Here is a 17,472-nt window from a genome sequence, read left to right as displayed (position 1 = left end):
CCGTTGAATCAAAGAGAGTGAGTTAGTTTAGTGTTGAAATCTCATTTGGGCTGACAAATCATGATTTTTGGGTGAAAAACGACAAAATGAACGCTTGGATTGTAAGTGATGGCTACAATCGTCTGTGGCAGTGAATGACTTCATTGTGCAGGTCGCGTTGCTGGATGTGCTTCCAAAAGTGTATATAAAAAAAAAAAACGAATAATAACTGAATAGAGTAAAACTTTTCTTTTTTTTTTTTTTTTTACAGTACAGTACTAGTTGTGGCTAATCCCAGCCAGCAGTAAAAGTCCAATCAGGACTCATTGAAGGAAGGCCCGAAAGCAGGACTGGACCGACTGGCGCGAGCGACCATGTGCAACATCGACGCTGCTAATAAGAAGCTTAGGACTGGCGTACCTGCCGCTCGCTGCACAAACCACCACGCACAATTGGGCTGTGCGTGCGTGCGTGCGTGCGTGTGTGTTTGCCTGCACCACAGCGTGCTTGAAACAAGAAGAAATGGTCAGAAAAGTGGAATTAAGCACCTTTATACTTCTTTCTTAATTACTGGAGACTCCACCTTGCTAAAAGTACTTGGCAAGTCCAAACGGCTTCCGAAATCACACACGTGCACGCACACGCACGCACGCACGCAGAGCAAATGACCAGAATGTGAACCCGCCACTTGTCAGAAAGTGGGCCAAGGCATATGTCCTTCTGCATATTTTCAGATCAGACTAATTCATTTTGATGATAGCACAAAAATGTCATGTTTAAAAAAAAAAAAAAAAAGAAGGAGGAGAAATTCCGAAGATGGAGAAGGGAAAGAAATAGTGGTGGGGGGAAAAAAATGGAAATGTCATTTCACGTGAAGGAATGCATGTGAAGAGTCCAAGTGACGACTTGTACAAATTATAATAATGGTTGTCAGGATCCAAAGCCATACTGTGTTAAAAGCATGTTTGGCACGCTAAGAAGGATTGCATTTATTGTGCCCATGAGATTGGTTGAAAAACGCCTGCTGCTGCTGCTGCTGCCGCCGCCGCCGCCTTAAGTTTGAGTTGTGCCGTGACCACACATGCAACTCAAGACAATCTCAAATTATTTTCCCCGTTGAAAGGCCATGCATCCATTTCAGGCCCCACACTCAAAAATATGTTTGTTTTTTTTAAATGATAGAATGTAAAAAGTCAAAGTGTTTTTGCTTCTGCTTAATGGACATTGCGATGCACCTTCTCGTGTGCAATAGATAGAGAAATTGTAGAAATACTTTTATAAATTGGGATTGACCACCAGCATGCAGGGGTGGTTGGAAAGGTCAATTGTGGGAAAACAAACAAGATGGCAAATGAGTGAATCCAAAGCCCAAGTACGTGGGGCGGGGCGGGGCGGGGCGTATGTACACGAGCATTGTTGTCTATTCATCTGCTTCGCCGTTAGTGTTCCAACAACGCCGTAAGGCGGCCGATCTCTTTCTCTCTCATTCATTTTGCGCATGGTGAAGGAACACCTGGACTACGAGAGGACGAGTGCGTCCTAATTCCAGCTCCTAATGCTTTTGTGCCACTCAAATTGAAATAGATGATTGCGATAAACTCCAGTGTACTTGAGCCCGTCTGAAACAATGGCGCCAAATAAATAACTAAGTCCAAACATGAGAAGGGCGGCTGGATTTGCCGAGCGGGGAAGTCATAATTGTCTTTGGGCTTGACGGCGACTAAAAATACGCAGACAATAGCGGCGGGATGAGCCTTGGCAGCGCATGTTTTGTCCTTCAATACACTTGTTTTTTTTTTTTTTTTTCTTTTTGTGTGTTGTTTTTATCCCGCCTTTGCCGCTCGCTCGATGGCGCTCCCGCCCCGCGCCGAATAAACGGATATGTGAATTAAACGGCATTGTTTTAAGCAGATCGCCGGCTAAATTTAGGCTCTTGTTCTCCTCCAGCGCGCCGGAATTTTGTTCATTATGTTTGCACTTGGGCTTTATCCTCCATCTTATTCATGCGCGCGCGTGTGTGTGTGTGTGTGTGTAGCCTTAAGACACACACACACACACGCGCGCATATAGTTCAGCCATGCGTTTTTTGCAATTAGAAAAGACACAAAAATAATTATTCCGCCGCGCAGTCAAGACGACATATCCCGGAGTCGATGGTGCACGGATCACGTGTTTAATAAAAAAGGTTAATCAGTTGTTAATCAGAGGATTAATAACTTGCTATTTTCTTTTACAAAAGCATTCATATCCCGCCATAAATATTTCATGTTTTTTTTTTGTTTTTTTGTTGTGCGGAGGCGGCGGCGGGACGAGCGCCCGCCCGCCCCGGTGTTGCAGGGCACACTGAGCAATATCCCGACATTAATGTGCGTTAATCACGCTTTGCCGAATTGCCAATAAATTCACTCATGTTTATTAATACAAAGCTGGGAGAAAACAATACTCTTTACATTATTCACCCGCTTATTAATAAAGCTCTCATGAGCAGGACCGGCGCAAGATGGGAGAAGAAAACAAAAAAGGGTCCAGGCTGGGAACAGAAGTTCTGCAAGGACCGGAAGCACGCTTTTGCTTTTTAACGTACAAACTGTTCACCGCGGCAAAACAAATATTGCTTTAGTGCGCTCCATTTGTTTGAAGCCACACACACACACACACACACACACACACACACACACACACACACACACACACACGTTCCCAAAATACTCATTCCCGGCTCGCATGTAATTAAAGAGCGCCTTTAGTGAAAACACGCATGCAGCCCGACTCCAATTAGTTGTGTGGATGTCGCCGGCTGAAAGGCGCAGTGTGGCGTTGGGCACTGGGCGCGCCCGAGGGCACCTGGGGGTCCCGCAACCGGAGAAGAGCGTGGCGCCACGGCAGCGCTGGATGAGTGAGAGAGAGGGATGGAGGGAGGGGGCGCGAGCGTGCACCACTGAAGAGGAGGCTTTGTTGTTCGCTTAGTTGCTGACGAAAAGAACCCAAAGTGACTCCAAACTGCATTCGTAGCTTGCAACCTTAGCCCTCAACTCCAAGCGACAGATTGGCCCAGCCCGTCACACTTGGAGTGCGGCAGCGTCGACAAAGCCACCGCGCTGTTGTCGACGCAAAGCAAAGCAAAGCAAAGCAAAGCAAAGCAAAGCAAAGCAAAGCAAAGCAAAGCAAAGCAAAGCAAAGCAAAGCAAAGCAAAGCAAAGCAAAGCAGAGCCACAAGTGCTCCGCCGTCCTGCAACCATTGCATCTGAATTCAGGCCGTCAATCACCGGCGGCCAAATCTTTCAAAGACGACATTTCCTGCATTTGTGTCAGTCAAGGTATAGTCTGCTTTGTGGCCTGCCAGCCGGCCGGCCGGCCTGCCTGCCTGCCTGCCGGCCTGCGTGGCTGCCTGCCGGCCTGCCTGCCTGCCTGCCGGCCTGCCTGCCTGCCTCTCCCCGAGCCCCGCCATCCTCTTTGTCTTACGCTCCAAATTGTGTTTTTATTGAAGGCCAATATGGATCGCGCCGCAAAATGCCATCCGTCAAGCTGTCGATGAATCCGTCTTTTCATTTAATGATCCGCCGCTCGGGCCGATGTGCCTTCCGCGCCGCGCCGTACACCTTTAATGGGAATCAATGGCGTGCAAATAACACTTGAGGCGTGCTCACGTGTGGACGCCATTTGTCCAAACGCTCCCGCTGCACGCGTGAATATTTGATGCGCGATCCCGCCGCCGCCGCCGCCACGCACTCGGCGAGAGGCTGAACGGAGGCGACGGGAGGAAGTGGCGAGGGCCACGAATGATGAAGGCGGCGGGACAATTAAGCAAAGAGGGAGGGGGAAGGCTTTAAAAAGGCAAACGAGGGCTGAGAGGCGAGGGACGGACGTCCGCCGCCGCCGCCGCCTCGCTCACCGGCCTTCGCCACCGCCTGCCTCACTTAAAAACTGATTTCATGGCATGATTGAGGGGGAGGGAGGGCGACAGCTCTAAAACACATAACTTTTTACGAAGCGAAAATCAAATATTAAAAATGACAGGCCTTCTAAGTGCGGCGAGCGAGCGCGGGTCACGCGGGGAGGGGCGGCGGCGGCGGCCTGTCAGCTACTATCTGTCAGGGCCAATTAGAAACAATCGGCGCCCAGTGAAAGGGAAGGTGATTGTTATTAAGCGGCTCGGCCCAGATGTGGCCGTGCATATCAAGGCACAGGAAGCCGTCGCTTGCATTCAGGAAGCTGGAGAGAGAGAGAGAGAGAGAGAGAGAGAGAGAGAGAGAGACAGAGAGAGAGAGAGAGAGAGAGAGAGAGAGACAGAGCGAGAGAGACAGAGAGAGAGAGAGGGCCGACGTCCCTTGTGGAAGCATTTGGAAAATGCTGGAACAACACTTTGATGAGAATGATCAACAAATGCGCACAAAAAACGGAAGCTGTGAGCAGCGATGAATGATCATTTAGATTTGACAACATGTTTCAGCGTTTGCCTTGTGCATCAATTCACAAGTGGGATCTCGTCCGATATTCTTTACTTTCCAAACTGACAGTTCAAATGATACTATGGCCGAGTCAAAGGAACGTTTCATTGGGCATCAAATCTTTAGAATGGATACCTGGTATCGCTACTCGCCCCCCCCTCGCTGAAAGCTGTCTTTAAAAAAAAAAAGTCTCAATTGGAAGCCTCACCCTGGGACCATACCCTAACTTGAAACGATAAGCCGGGCTCGACCCGAAGCCTCGGTGGAAAAGCGTGTCATCGCCCCCTCTGGAGCCCAGCGTAAAAAGGGAGGGAGGGGAGGGGGCGCTATTGGACGTGCTCAATATGCTAATGAGAACGCTTGAGTGATGGCGGGCGACGGGAGGCCGCCGACTCAAAGTCACTTTGGCCTCTGCCAGGAAAAATACAACTTGACGTCTACGCTTGTCTCTCGCTCGCTCGCTCGCTCGCTCTTTTTTTAACTTTGACTTGTAATGCTCGTGTGATGTTGAAAGACTTTCCGAAGGCAGCGAGTCAAACGCTTCCACTTAGGAGGAGAAAAAGACGGCGGCGCTTGTTAAGACATTTTCTTTCATATAGCGTGCGCGGCTCTCCAGGGGCTTTGATTCGCCGCCTGCTTTGTAGCGAGCGCGGGAAGCCGCAGCCGAGCATCCAACAGGTGGAAAGGAAAGAGCCAAGCGCCTTCCTTCCTTCCTTCCTTCCTTCCTTCCTTCCTTCCTTCCTTCCTTCCTTCCTTCCTTCCTTCCTTCCTTCCTTCCTTCCTTCCTTCCTGTCATTGAGGTTAAGGTTCACTAGAGTTTGGCTCGAAAGTTGGACCCCGAAGTTTCGATTTCAATTTCAAACACTATCTTGAGCCTTGTTTGAAAGTCTCTTTGAAATGGAAGCGTTCAATTCCTGCCCAACGCACAGCCAAGAAAAGTGGGCCGCCGGTCCAATAGGCTTCAACGGAGCGTTGGACGGCGTGACCTCACAAGGTGAAGCCGCCGCCCTTCACCCGGCTGGCCGCCGCCCTATTCCCACAGATTTCCCCCCCGCCATCGCCCGTCTCCTGTGCACTATGAATAAATTGCGGCTGTCCGGACATGAAAATGTCAAATACCTAAAATACACCGAGGCTAAATAGCATATTCATTTTTAATGCCCGCTCATCCGATGCTGCTATTCTCATATCAGGCCTGTCTGCCCACAGCTGTTGGGGCCGACGCCCGCCCGGAATTTATCATCCGTCTCGTTGGAGACGGGAGGGGGGGGGGGGCATCGTTCTGCCCACTGGCGACGGCAACCGGCGAGGGACACTCCACCTTTATCATGCACTGCAAAAACTCAGCTGCAAAAATACATTTGACTTAATTGAATCAAAATGAGACCGAGCAACAGGCTTGACCCCGCCTTGAAATCCCAAAGCCCATTTCAATGGCCAAGGCAAAATGTGAAAGCCAGGCTCAAACCCTCCTTTGAAAGCTTAAGCCTCGTTGAAAGGCCTAATTGGGAACCCGAAATTGGTTTGCATCCTCAGTCAAAAGCTTCACCTTGGTACCAAAACCTTTGTTGAATCAGCTTGTTTCAAACCTTACTTTGAAACCCCAACATCTTGACATCTTGAAACTTTCCCTTGAAACCCGAACTCTGTCTTCAAACCTCAATCCTCGTTTGAAAGAGTAAAACTCATTTCCAAGCTCAAAGACGACATCCGACCGGGTCCCGCAAATCCCGAATGGGAACCGTTCGCGATCGCATTGTCCAAACTGCTTCTTTGAAATCCCGAGCCTCCTTTCAAGTCTCCAAAGCTTGGGTTGAAGCCCGGAACCGTGCGAAGCTAACTTGAAATCACGGACGCTCTGCGTGGCAAAATCATTTTGCGCCATTTCTTCTGCTTTTGATTTGACTTTGGACATTTCAAGCACCTGCCGTGCCTTTGAAATACGATTCAATTAGACTAATGCCAAACATAAATTGCGCAACAATCCCTCCACCCCACCCCCACGGCGGTGATGACATTGACGGCGGAGGTAGCGACATTGGCGCGTGAAGGCGGCACGGCGGAATGCCACCCCAGTGTGTTTTTAGGAGGCATGTGGCGGACGATTATGGTAGATTAGCACAATCCAGATTGTTACAAGTTGAGTGTGTGTGCGCGGGCGCGCGCGCGCTTAAAGACACAACGCCTTTGGGGATAAGTCGAACTGGCGAGTGAGTGATGAACAGTTGGCGGGTGTGTGTGTGTGTGTGTGTGTGTGTTTGTGTGTGAGTGAGTGAGATGTTGTTTATCACCACACAGCGAGGACGATAAAGTTTAGGAACGGTCTGAAGGCAAAAGCCTTCGCCTGCCAGTGTTGGGAGAGTCATCCATTACATTCCTTGACTACTTGCTCAGGTAAAATGAATAAAATGAAATGAGGGGCAGTTAAAAATAATGAAAAATAAATAAATGAATATAAAATAAATGTAAAAATAAGTGTAGGTAAGAAAATTGGAATGAAAATTGACAATTTGAATGAATGTATGTTGTTGCTCACACTTTGACCCCAGCCAGAGCAGCTTTGCTTACCTTAGCACACCAACGGCATACTGGAGTGAACGGCGATGTCGGTGTTGGATCGAGCCGCCTGCGGCTGGCAGCGCTGGGGGGAACGCCACCTGAACGGGGAGCGGAGGCCAACGTTAGTTCGAGCAAACGCTGCTGCAAATGAAAGCGCTTCTCGTGATTTAACATCAACGCATTGGACACAAAATACGTACATATCGCATTGGATATCGTACGCTTCGGTTTGGGTCGGACTTCGCATCCGCGTGACCCGCGCCGGACAGGTCTGGAGACCGCTTCGAGCACCCTCGCAAGCATCTGACCGTTTTCTTGGATTTACCGTCCGTCGATCGCTCAATCGGAAATCCATCCGAGTCCGTTGGCAATCGTCGCATTTCAGAGCGGCGGAGTGACATTTTGCGTATTTCTCTTGCTGTCAAATGTCAAAAAGGGTCAAATGTGACCCCGACGGTAGCGATGAAATCAGAGCGTGCGCCCGGCCGGAGGCGCGTTTTGGAAATCCATCCCTTCCCGACGGAGCGTGACGCGCTGAAGCCAAATACTGCGCGGCCGCTCGGGGATCGTTCATTTTCACGCGGTCGATAGCGGCTTCTATTTATCGGCGCGCCGGCTGCCACCTCTGCTGAGCTGCGCTTCTTATCAACGGCGTCATCCTCCTCCGCCACCCGGTTGTGGGACATCCTACACCCCCCCCCCCCCCCCCCTGAAAAAAAATAGCATTATGTCGCTCAAAAGCTCAGATGAGCATCTTGGTTTGCAAACTTTGAGGACATCCCCCTCGCAGCTCCCGGAGGCAGCAGGCGAGGAGGCATTTTGCCTTGAAGGGCCCACCAGCAACTTGCAGTAGATTTGAGAGATGACCCAAATGACCCGGCGCGGCGCGGCCGCCCTGCCTAGGAGCTCAACGTGGATCGGAATGCGATTTGGAGGCCGCTGGCTGCTAAGCCCTGGAAAGCGACGGCAAGGAAAGAAGGCAAGCGTGCAGGCGCGCGCGTAGGCGGCGTTTCGGGCTTCAAATGACTGCGGGTCTAATCATCTGCACAACAATATTTGCTGTGAGGCATTCTAAATAGATTATCGCTGGTCCATCTGTGTCATCATTCATTTATAAGGCATTAAGCTGCTCGGGGAGGAGAGCGAGCGAGCGAGCGAGCGAGCGGGCGCCGTTTTTTAAAGGGGCTCCCTCCGCCGCCGCCGTCGGGGGCGGACTCACCTCCCCTTTAACGCGGGCAGGAAGTGGAAATAGGACGGGAAAAGGGGAATCCAAAAATGGTTTTGTTTGGCCGTACAAAAGAGGCAGGGAGGAGGGGAGGAAGTACAGGAGGAGGAAATGCACGCATGCATGCACGCACGCACGCACGCACACACACAGGCACAGGAAGAGAGGAGGAGAGGGAGAGGGAGAGAGAGAGAGAGAGAGAGAGAGGGGGAAAAAAACAAAAAAAAAACAAGGGCCGTCATTAACATATGAATGCTATATGCAAATGGTGGGGAGAGAGCAGATGTTGGTGCATTTAATTGACCTATATGTGAATTGGATCCAAACCTTTCAGCGCGCTTTCTGGGGCCCGCCGAGTGCCGTTTGGACGCTTTGGCGTTCTGGTGGCACGCCGCACGCCAGCGTGCCGCCATTTCAGACTCCACACAACAATATAACTAACTCCAGGACGGACAAACAAAATACAAAAACGGGAACATTTGACAAAATAGAGAATGAGAATGCTCCCAAATTCAAAAGTGCACACACATGAGTCCCGGTGTGTGCGGAAATGACAACGAGTGAACAACAAAGAAGCCAAAGTTGCCCATAACAAATTGTGGACAGAATCATTTTGATGAAATTGTTGGACAATTTGTCAGAAAAGGAAAGATTAGATGCAATCCAAAAAACCAAAGTCATGAATGAATGTCAGGAATGCCCCCTCCCTCAAAAAAAGGAATGAAGACGGCCAAGTGAAAATGAAGACCATCTAAAAACTGAACAAAAATACGTGTGCACAATTATCATCAAATCAGTGTCAGTTCAAAAAAATAATCAAGTATCCAAAACAAGCCCAAATTCTCCTTTCATTTGAAAAAGAAAAAAAAAAAAAAAAAAGCTAAACGTCATCTTGAGCTGTTCATTGCCAGATTGAGAAGGAAGGCACCCAGTCAAGGTGACGACTGCCGTTAAAAACACACACACACAAACACACGCACACACACACGCAGGCGCGCACGCACGCACGCACGCACGCACGCACGCACGCACGCACGCACGCACGCACGCACGCACACACACACACACACACACACACACACACTCCTTGGCAGTGTCATTAAATCGTATTAAATTGCCTTTTGTCCGGGGGGCAAGGACCACCCGATAGATGATAATACACGAAGGCCTCGGTGTAGCAGCCACTGAGCTGAGACCGTCCGCCCGACTGCCCGACCGACCGGCGTTAAAAGAAGCCAGTGAAAAGCGGCACCGAGAGAGAGGCGCGCGCGCGCGTGCGGCTCGGCTCTCCTGCCTAACAAGTGCAACGCACACTAATAGAAACAGAGCTCATAAATTACATGTCTGCACGCCGGCTGGCTGGCTGGCTGGCTGGCTGGCTGGCCGGCTGGCGAGCCGGCATTGTGTGCACTCTGTAAACTACTCCATTCTGTCAAATGATGAGGAGACAAAATGCTCGAAAAACAAGTGAAAGGATCAATTCAAAGAGTTCAAATTGAAAACACAAAAAAAGGCAAAGTGAAAAATGAGTGAAGGGAAAAACTGAACACAACATGAAAAGTGAAATTCGCCAAGGAAACAATTTGTTTGAATGCGCAAATAAATCCAAAAGCGAGTGAAAAGTTGGCAAAAGTGGTGGTGAAAAATTGAAAAAAATCTGTCAAAAAATGGAAAAACGGAGTGATATAGGTTGAAACAAAAGTAGGTGCCTGTACAATTGGTCAAAGAATGTAAAAATGATTAAAGCAGATCGTTATCAAATTTGACAAAATGAGTGAGAATTTGGAAAAAAAAAAAAAAAAAGGTGACAATTATACCAAAATGAAAATGGCGATAAAAATGGTGACATTTGGCAAAGAATTAGACAAAAAAGCCAGTTGGTTAACGATCACTAGTAAATGCCCCAAAATGGCGGCGAAAGCTGACATCACCGAGGGGCGCGTGCGGCCGGCCACCTAACAAGTATGACGCGCTCTAATTGAAACATAGCTCATAAATTACAAACCTTCACGCCGGCTGGCAGGCTGACATTTGGTGCGCGGGACAATTTTCATAGCGGCGGGAGGGGGGCAAGGGGAGCGAGGGGGGCGGGGTCTCGGGCCCGAGCCGCATCCCGCATTAGCATAAAAATTAACACTTAAATGCGAGCTTATTGTCAAGCGCAGCCTGCCGCACGACAATCAATTCCTCTTAGAAATCTGATTAGATGCCATGACGCTTATTATCCTGCTCATGTCCGCCTGGCCCTCTCTCACGCACACACACATGCAGACACACACAAGGCGGCCATTACACGGTCACCGCCGTTTGTTTACGAGCACGTCAAGAAAGACAGCGCGCTTGAATTTGCATTGTCCAAAGTAAAATGCTTTAAAAAGCACGTCCAGTCCATCCCGTCACTCACGATGGCCTTAGTTGCCGTGGTAACAATCACTCGTACGCAACATCAGACCCGACCGCATCTGGCTCAATGACACGCGATTGACCCGAACCCGGTCGGCCGGCCAGACAGTGTGGCCAAACGGTCGGGATTAGGGCCGTGCTTTTATTTTGAAGGCTTGACTTTTGTCTGAGATGGGTCACTTCCACAATTGGAAGAAGGACGAGCAATCGTGCCATTTATTTGCCTTTTTAATTCCTGTAAAACCTACGTTTGGGCTGTTCTTAAGCGAAGCAAATCAAACGAGTCCTAAATGTCTTTGATTGCTGTAAACTGGATTTCTCTTCTGGGAGTCTTATCATCTGATGATCTCTTAAAGTCGCGTAAACATCAGAGCGGATCTCGGTGAGATACCGAGACAGGATGCGACGTGAGATGCCGTATGCCGCCGTTACGTTAGGTGACGACACGACGCGACGTGACGCGACCAGATGTGACATGATGCAAGATTAGCTACAACATGGGATGGCAAAGGATGACTTATTGTTGTGCGCAACGCAGCGTGTTGTCATCCAATGGCGGCCAATCGCTCATGTTCCTCATCCCAAGTGGTGCCCCTCCTCTTACTGCATACAAACAGCGAGCGAGCGAGCGAGCGAGCGTCCATCCGTCCTTCTCTCCAAATAGTTGTCAACAACGCTCGCTGGGTGGCTTTGCCGAGCCGTGCTCCTCGTTTACACAAAGGGCCCTTCATGGCATCCAGATGTTCCCGATGTCCCTCATCAAGACGTTGTGACAACTTCTTCGCCCCGACATGAACTCGTGAAAGCGCGAGTAAATTGAGCCGGGACATTGGATTGGGCAGGGAACAAATCAAAAGCCATTGTGACGATTTTCTCTCGCCGAGAGTCGTGCAGCTTTGCTGCGCCGCCGCCAGGCGTTCAACGTTGTCTTGATGTCCTAAGTGGATAACAGCGGCCCCCGCTACGCTCAAACTATTTCCCCCCCCCCCCCCCCCCCCCCCCCCCTTTTTCTCCTGCCGTCCTTCCTCCTCTGCCGCCTGCATTCTTATGTTAACACAGTGAAAGTGGGGCGGGGCGGCGAGGCGCGGGGGCCACCCAGCAGCAACTTAACTCAAACACGCACACACACACACACACACACGCACGCACACGAAAAGTAGACACAGCGGAGGGTGAGCGGGGTCACCAGCGTGCCTTTAAAGCATATTACTTTCAGACAAGACTTTGAAGAATAATAAACGCGGCGCTTAACGGGGGCTCCTTTCTCTCGCCGTGAAGCGGGAGCGGCGGGAAATATCGGCGAAAAGTAAACACGGTGTCTGTGTTGACCATTTTTTTTTATCTCCAGCAATCGCTCGCTATCTGGACGTCGCACTACATTGCAGAATTTTCCGCGAAATGTTTTTTTTTGCGCTGAAGGAGGTGACGTTTCTTGTCATATTGCAAAAGGCGTCGGCGGTGTCTTACCTTCCTGTAGCATATTGCGTTACAAAGTGCCTCTTTAGCGCAAATATTTTTGCTCCGGCGATCGGCCGTCCTGTTTGCTCTACAAACAGCACATATAAGGTGTACGCTTCGTTTGTTGTTTCTTTTTTTGTTTTTTTTCTCAATCCCTCGGAATGGCTGATTGTGGCGCTGGTGAAGAAAAGGAGGTCATATTTTATTCTGGTTTATTTTAACGGGCCTCGGTAATTAACGCAGCATGTCCTCTATCTGGCCAAGGGCCTGGAGTTAAACAAGTTTATTGTGAAATGTTTGCGTTCTCAGCGGCGGCGGCGGCGGCGAGCCCACACACAGAATATTATTTCATACTCTCGGGCGGGAAGAAAAAGTGGGGCTGGGGAGGACTTTGGAGCGGTTATTGTTTTTGATTACAATGAGAGTCTTTTTAAAATAGATCAGCGAGGACGTTTGAAGGTGTTTACGCAAGCCCCCGATGTTCCAGATTAGCGTCTTTCTCGTGGAAGCCGCTTTCCAATATGGATGGATCGGGGGGGGGGGGGCTCTTTTGAAAGCTGAGGTGTGCCGCTGCCACTCGCAAACTCAGTGGTCTTAGCCCAAACACCATTTGCGGAAGATGCGTCTCACACACACACGGGGCTACTTGCTAGCACATTAGCGTCTCGATGAGAAACGTCCAGGCTGAGACCTCACTGCCAGTGCAAAGTGGAGACTCCAGGATGTGAGAAGATAAGACAAGATACAAGAGTTAAAAATAGGATCTGAGATACGATATCGCAATATGACAAAGTGAGAGATCGCATGAAACGATATACGGTTTCACATCGTACCGTGATACCGCGATATCGAGATATCGAGATAAGATACGGTAGGTAGGAGAACAGATGGTAAGGCCAGATATGATTACGCACCAGAAGGGAGAGTAAGGTGTCAGAATAAGAGAAGAGAACAAGTACACTACGGCACGGCACGACAAGATATGATGGGACACAGCACCATTAGGTAGGCTACAATAAAGTATGTTAGGAAAGTTAAGGCAAGATCAGCAGAGATAGAACACAGCATGATAAATGTTATGATATGACGCAATAGGGTAGCGCGGCAGGTTAAGATGCTGTTTTTTATATATGTGCAAAATGGTGTCATCGTTATATCGTACGGTTTCGCACCAGCAATCCAAAATGCGACCGACATCCGACAAAGTGCAATTTGGTATGATCAAAAAAGGGAAGGTACAGTACAAAATGATAGATATACTGCTGACAACAAGTAAGGTAGGATCTAACATCAAATATGATTTCATATATAAAACAGGACATCACATCATATCACAATTGGACGCTATGTATTATAGCCCTCAGCACACACTCACGCAGGCGCACACACTCAACAAGTAGCGGCCAAGCGTCATCGATCCACTTGACTCAAAGGCCCAAATCTCGACTGTACCATTTGAACCTTTTCAATATTTAATCACCACACATACGCACGCACGCACGCACACATGCACGCGCGCACACATTTTACTGCAGATGGCCCTTATTGGTGTGCACAAGTGTGTGTGTGTGTGTGCATGCCACATAAAGGGCGTGCGGCGGCCGTCTTGCGCCCAGACTGCAGCTTGCTTCGACCTTGAACGGCCATATTCATTACATCATTAAGTTACCTCTTCATTAACTTTTCATTGTTTATGAAGAAGAAGAAAAAGAAGAGGGGGAGGAGGCCGGAGAGGAGGGCTGATCGTTGGGACACTGTCCTCTTCTTTGCCGTGTGCTAGCAGGCTAATAATGTGCACGCTCATTTCTTTCCACTTTTTAGTTTCACCTGGAAATAATTTTTCTTGCCGCAGATGTTTACTGCCATGGCAACAAACAAAGAGGAAATGGTTACGTTAAAAGTTGACAGAGGCTAAAACAGCCACCTTTAAAACGCAACAATTAACGCTAACTAAAGGCAACTAACTACGTTAGGGCTAGCATATGGCTAAGCTAAGGGGTGGATAGCAGAGCAATGTCATAAAGCAATGTCAAGAGATGCCAAAGAAATGTTAATACGCAACTAACAAATGCTGCGACAGCGCTAACAAACAGAACACTGCTAGCATTCCAATAGAGGACGCTGCGAGGCTAAGGGACAGATAGCAGAGGCTCAAACTTGGCTAACATGGGCCTCTATCCTGCTAACAAATAGAAAAGAGGCTGCTAACACGGTCCAATGTGCTAATAAGGGCCCTGCACACTTTGAAAACAGAGATAGCAGAGGCCAAAAAGACAGCTAACGTGCTAGCGGAGGCTGTAAACCACAATGCTTGCATCTACAACAAAGGCTACCACCAATGAATGCAGTGCAAGTTTGTACTTGATCACATTTTTTTTTTTTTTTGCAAGTTATTTTTATGATGTTTGCGCAGCGCTGAGGCTGAGCGGCAAAAGATCACGGAGCAATTAGTGAGCCTGACGTGTAAAGGCGGGGGAACAGAAAAAAAAAGTCTCAAGAGGCGTTAATAAAACAACTTTAAACATGCTGAGCAGGACATTTATGCAAATGTAAAAAAGGAGGGGGAAAAAACGCAATGTGTAATCAAATTGGGGCAAGGCAGATAAAGCATCTTTTTCCTCTGTGGGTGTTCTTTCTCTTCTTTCGCAAGCCAGAAAACTAAGAACGCAGGAATTTGCTTTTTTTCTTCTTCTTTGCCGCTTCTCGTTTTGTGAACACAAACACGCATGAACGCTAGTCGGACGTGGACGTTGCAAACACTCATTACATTTCTTCTTTTCCAGTGTTTGTTGGTTAGCAAGTTCATTTCTATTTTTCCCCCCCGACATTAATCCTTCATTGGTTAGTAACTACGCTAAGTAACGACACTTAGCTAGCACACTGCTAAAGCTAAAATGCAAAGTGAGTCTACTGCACCCATCATACGTGGCCTTCCGTTTGCTTTTTGCTGACAACATCGTTCCTTATGGAGAGAGTCGTACGTAAAATTGATATATTTTTTTGGTTTAATTAGTTTGACTTGACATCTTCATGCTCATATTTAGCGCATTGAGTAACATTGTCGTGCATACACAGCTGCACGGCCATCGTGTCGGCAGCGTGCATGAGGGAGGCCTGACAAAAGACGTGAGCGGACACCGTGTCGTCATCAAACTTCGTCTGTTTGCGTGTGTGTGCGTGCGCGTGAGTGTGTACGTCGTAAATGTGGGTGTGACATGTGCGCGCGGGGGAGCGAGGGACCTGCTCGCCCCGGGGACGGAGTGTCACATAAGCTCTATCACAAGGCCGCTTTATTGGGCCTGGCATGGGTCAGACCCCTACTGTCGTCTTCAAATATGGCTGCCACCTGCTTGCCTTGCACACACGCAGACACGCACGCGCACAGGCATGCAAACACACACGCAGACACACACACTCGAGCCCATATGCGCACGCAGACACACACACAGAATTCATGTGGTGTTTTGCGGTTAATTGCAACAAAAAGACAAAAATGTTGACTTCCCAGCAACCACAGCCGGCCGGAGCAGCGGGCTAATTTCTTACAGGCTTTCCTCACATACATGCTGACTTTTTAGTGTAGTCAATCCTCTCTAAAATGTTTGTCACATTTTTTTATATAGATATACACTGTGTGTAACATGAACAAACTTATCTAAACAAATATTTATTTTATGAAATTCTAAAATCTGATTGTAAGTGTTTTTTTATTTTATATTATGATTGTAAGCTGTTTTTTATTTGATATGATCTATTAATGTATTACTTTTTTCAAATGTTATTTTAATTCCCTCATGTAATTTCATGTTAATTTATTTTGCAATGTTCATTTGAATTTCATTTGCACTTAAATTACATTTGTATTTAATGTTTTATTTATATTATTATATGCATATATTGTGCATATTTTCAATACATTTTTATGCAGTTTTATTGGTTGTCATTTATATTTTCTTTCATTCAATATTTATTCTTTGATTCAAATGTTATTTGAGTGTCATTCATCATTATTAAATTGAATTGGTATTTCTTTTGAATTTGAATACTAATTCCATTTCCTTTCATTTTAAATTGTCTTATGCAGTATTTTAAAAATGAGGCAAAACGTGCGTCGATGCCACTCTGCCTCCACATTCCACATGTCTGCGCCAAACACACGCACCCACACACACGCATATGCAGTGGAACCTGCAAATTTCCATGGCCTTGAAGTGTGACTTTGTGTAAAAAGTAAAGTGTGCGTCCAAAGTGGCCAAGTCCTAGACGATGTTGCGCGAGATCTCGGTCTCTCCATTCATCCGTTTTTTGAAGCGCTTATCCTCACGAGGGTCGTGCCGGAGCTTATCCTGGTCTAGTGGCTTTGAAAATGTCTTGCTATTTTCTTTTATTTCTGTGACACGCTCTTAGTCCAAGTTCAAACTAAAATCAGCTTTGTCATCAGGCTGAATTGGGCCAGCTGACTAACTGCATTTGTGTCATTGAAAAGAATAAAGCAAAGGCCAGATGATGAATGTTGGTCCAAATCAAGGTTTCCATTCAATGACGGCATCGGGGGCACCGCAACGCAAACTGGCCACAAGCACCCAGAAAGGACGTTCCATGGAACAGCCATGGATTTGATGGTGGTTTGGACTGGGACCACTGTTGCTCTGAAATTTTCTTCCTCCCTAATCCTGGATTATTTCTTTTCCTTCACGGTGACAGCGTCCAATATGACCAGAGTCCAAAATACATCGGAGCAAAAAGCCACTATCTAGAAGAACTAATGATTTGCATGTCAATCAACAAGATCAATAAATCCCGCGGGGTTTGATTGCAGCCATCCAATTTGAAATCTCACACACACACACACGCACACACACACCTACAAAATGACAAAAAAGGGAGTTAGCCTATTCAGAGATTCACGGCTGTTTGTTGGAAATGTCGCTGTGACTTCAAATCAAAAAATCGTCATCAGTATTCTTATTATTGCCATCGTAACGTTTTAATTAGCGATGCAAGAAGCTTCTGGCACAATGGTGTAGCCGAGTTTCTATCCAGCAAAATCAAATGCGGATGTCATGCTATCTATCTGCTGTGTGACAGCATGTGCGTGCGTGCACGTGTGCGTGCGTGCGTGCGTGCGCGTTCCCCGATGGAGAAAAGTCGCAGCGGTTAGGAGGGAACAGATGTCAGCCGGTGTCGGCTGCCGGCGAGACCGAACAAAGCCAATCAACGTCGCCATCCTGTCCAAACGCTCGGCGGCAGAGGGGGACCTATGCCCAAACGCAAATTCAACACGCGTGGGCACCAATCAGAAGAAGCGAATGACAAAATGGCGCCGCTATGAGACGTCATCGCGGACGAGCAGCCTGGAAGCACTTTTGATTCCACTGACATTGTTTACATTTTGATCAA

General features: G+C 48.0%; 1 protein-coding gene across 4 annotated transcripts in view; it reads right to left on the bottom strand.

Annotated features, from left to right (window-relative positions):
• The window catches only part of znf536 (zinc finger protein 536), a 144,149-nt gene that overhangs the window by 65,582 nt on the left and 61,095 nt on the right, over window positions 1–17,472 (bottom strand). For all 4 annotated transcript variants that reach the window (XM_049717566.2, XM_049717565.2, XM_049717568.2 and 1 more), the window contains exon 4: window positions 6,996–7,084. The gene's annotated coding sequence lies outside the window, so the exon portion shown is untranslated. The remainder of the gene's footprint in view (window positions 1–6,995; window positions 7,085–17,472) is intronic.

Source organism: Syngnathus scovelli, chromosome 4, assembly GCF_024217435.2.
Source record: "Syngnathus scovelli strain Florida chromosome 4, RoL_Ssco_1.2, whole genome shotgun sequence".
Lineage (NCBI taxonomy): Eukaryota > Metazoa > Chordata > Actinopteri > Syngnathiformes > Syngnathidae > Syngnathus > Syngnathus scovelli.
The sequence above is the reverse complement of the archived record's forward strand: the minus strand, read 5'-3'. Positions and strand labels throughout refer to the sequence as shown.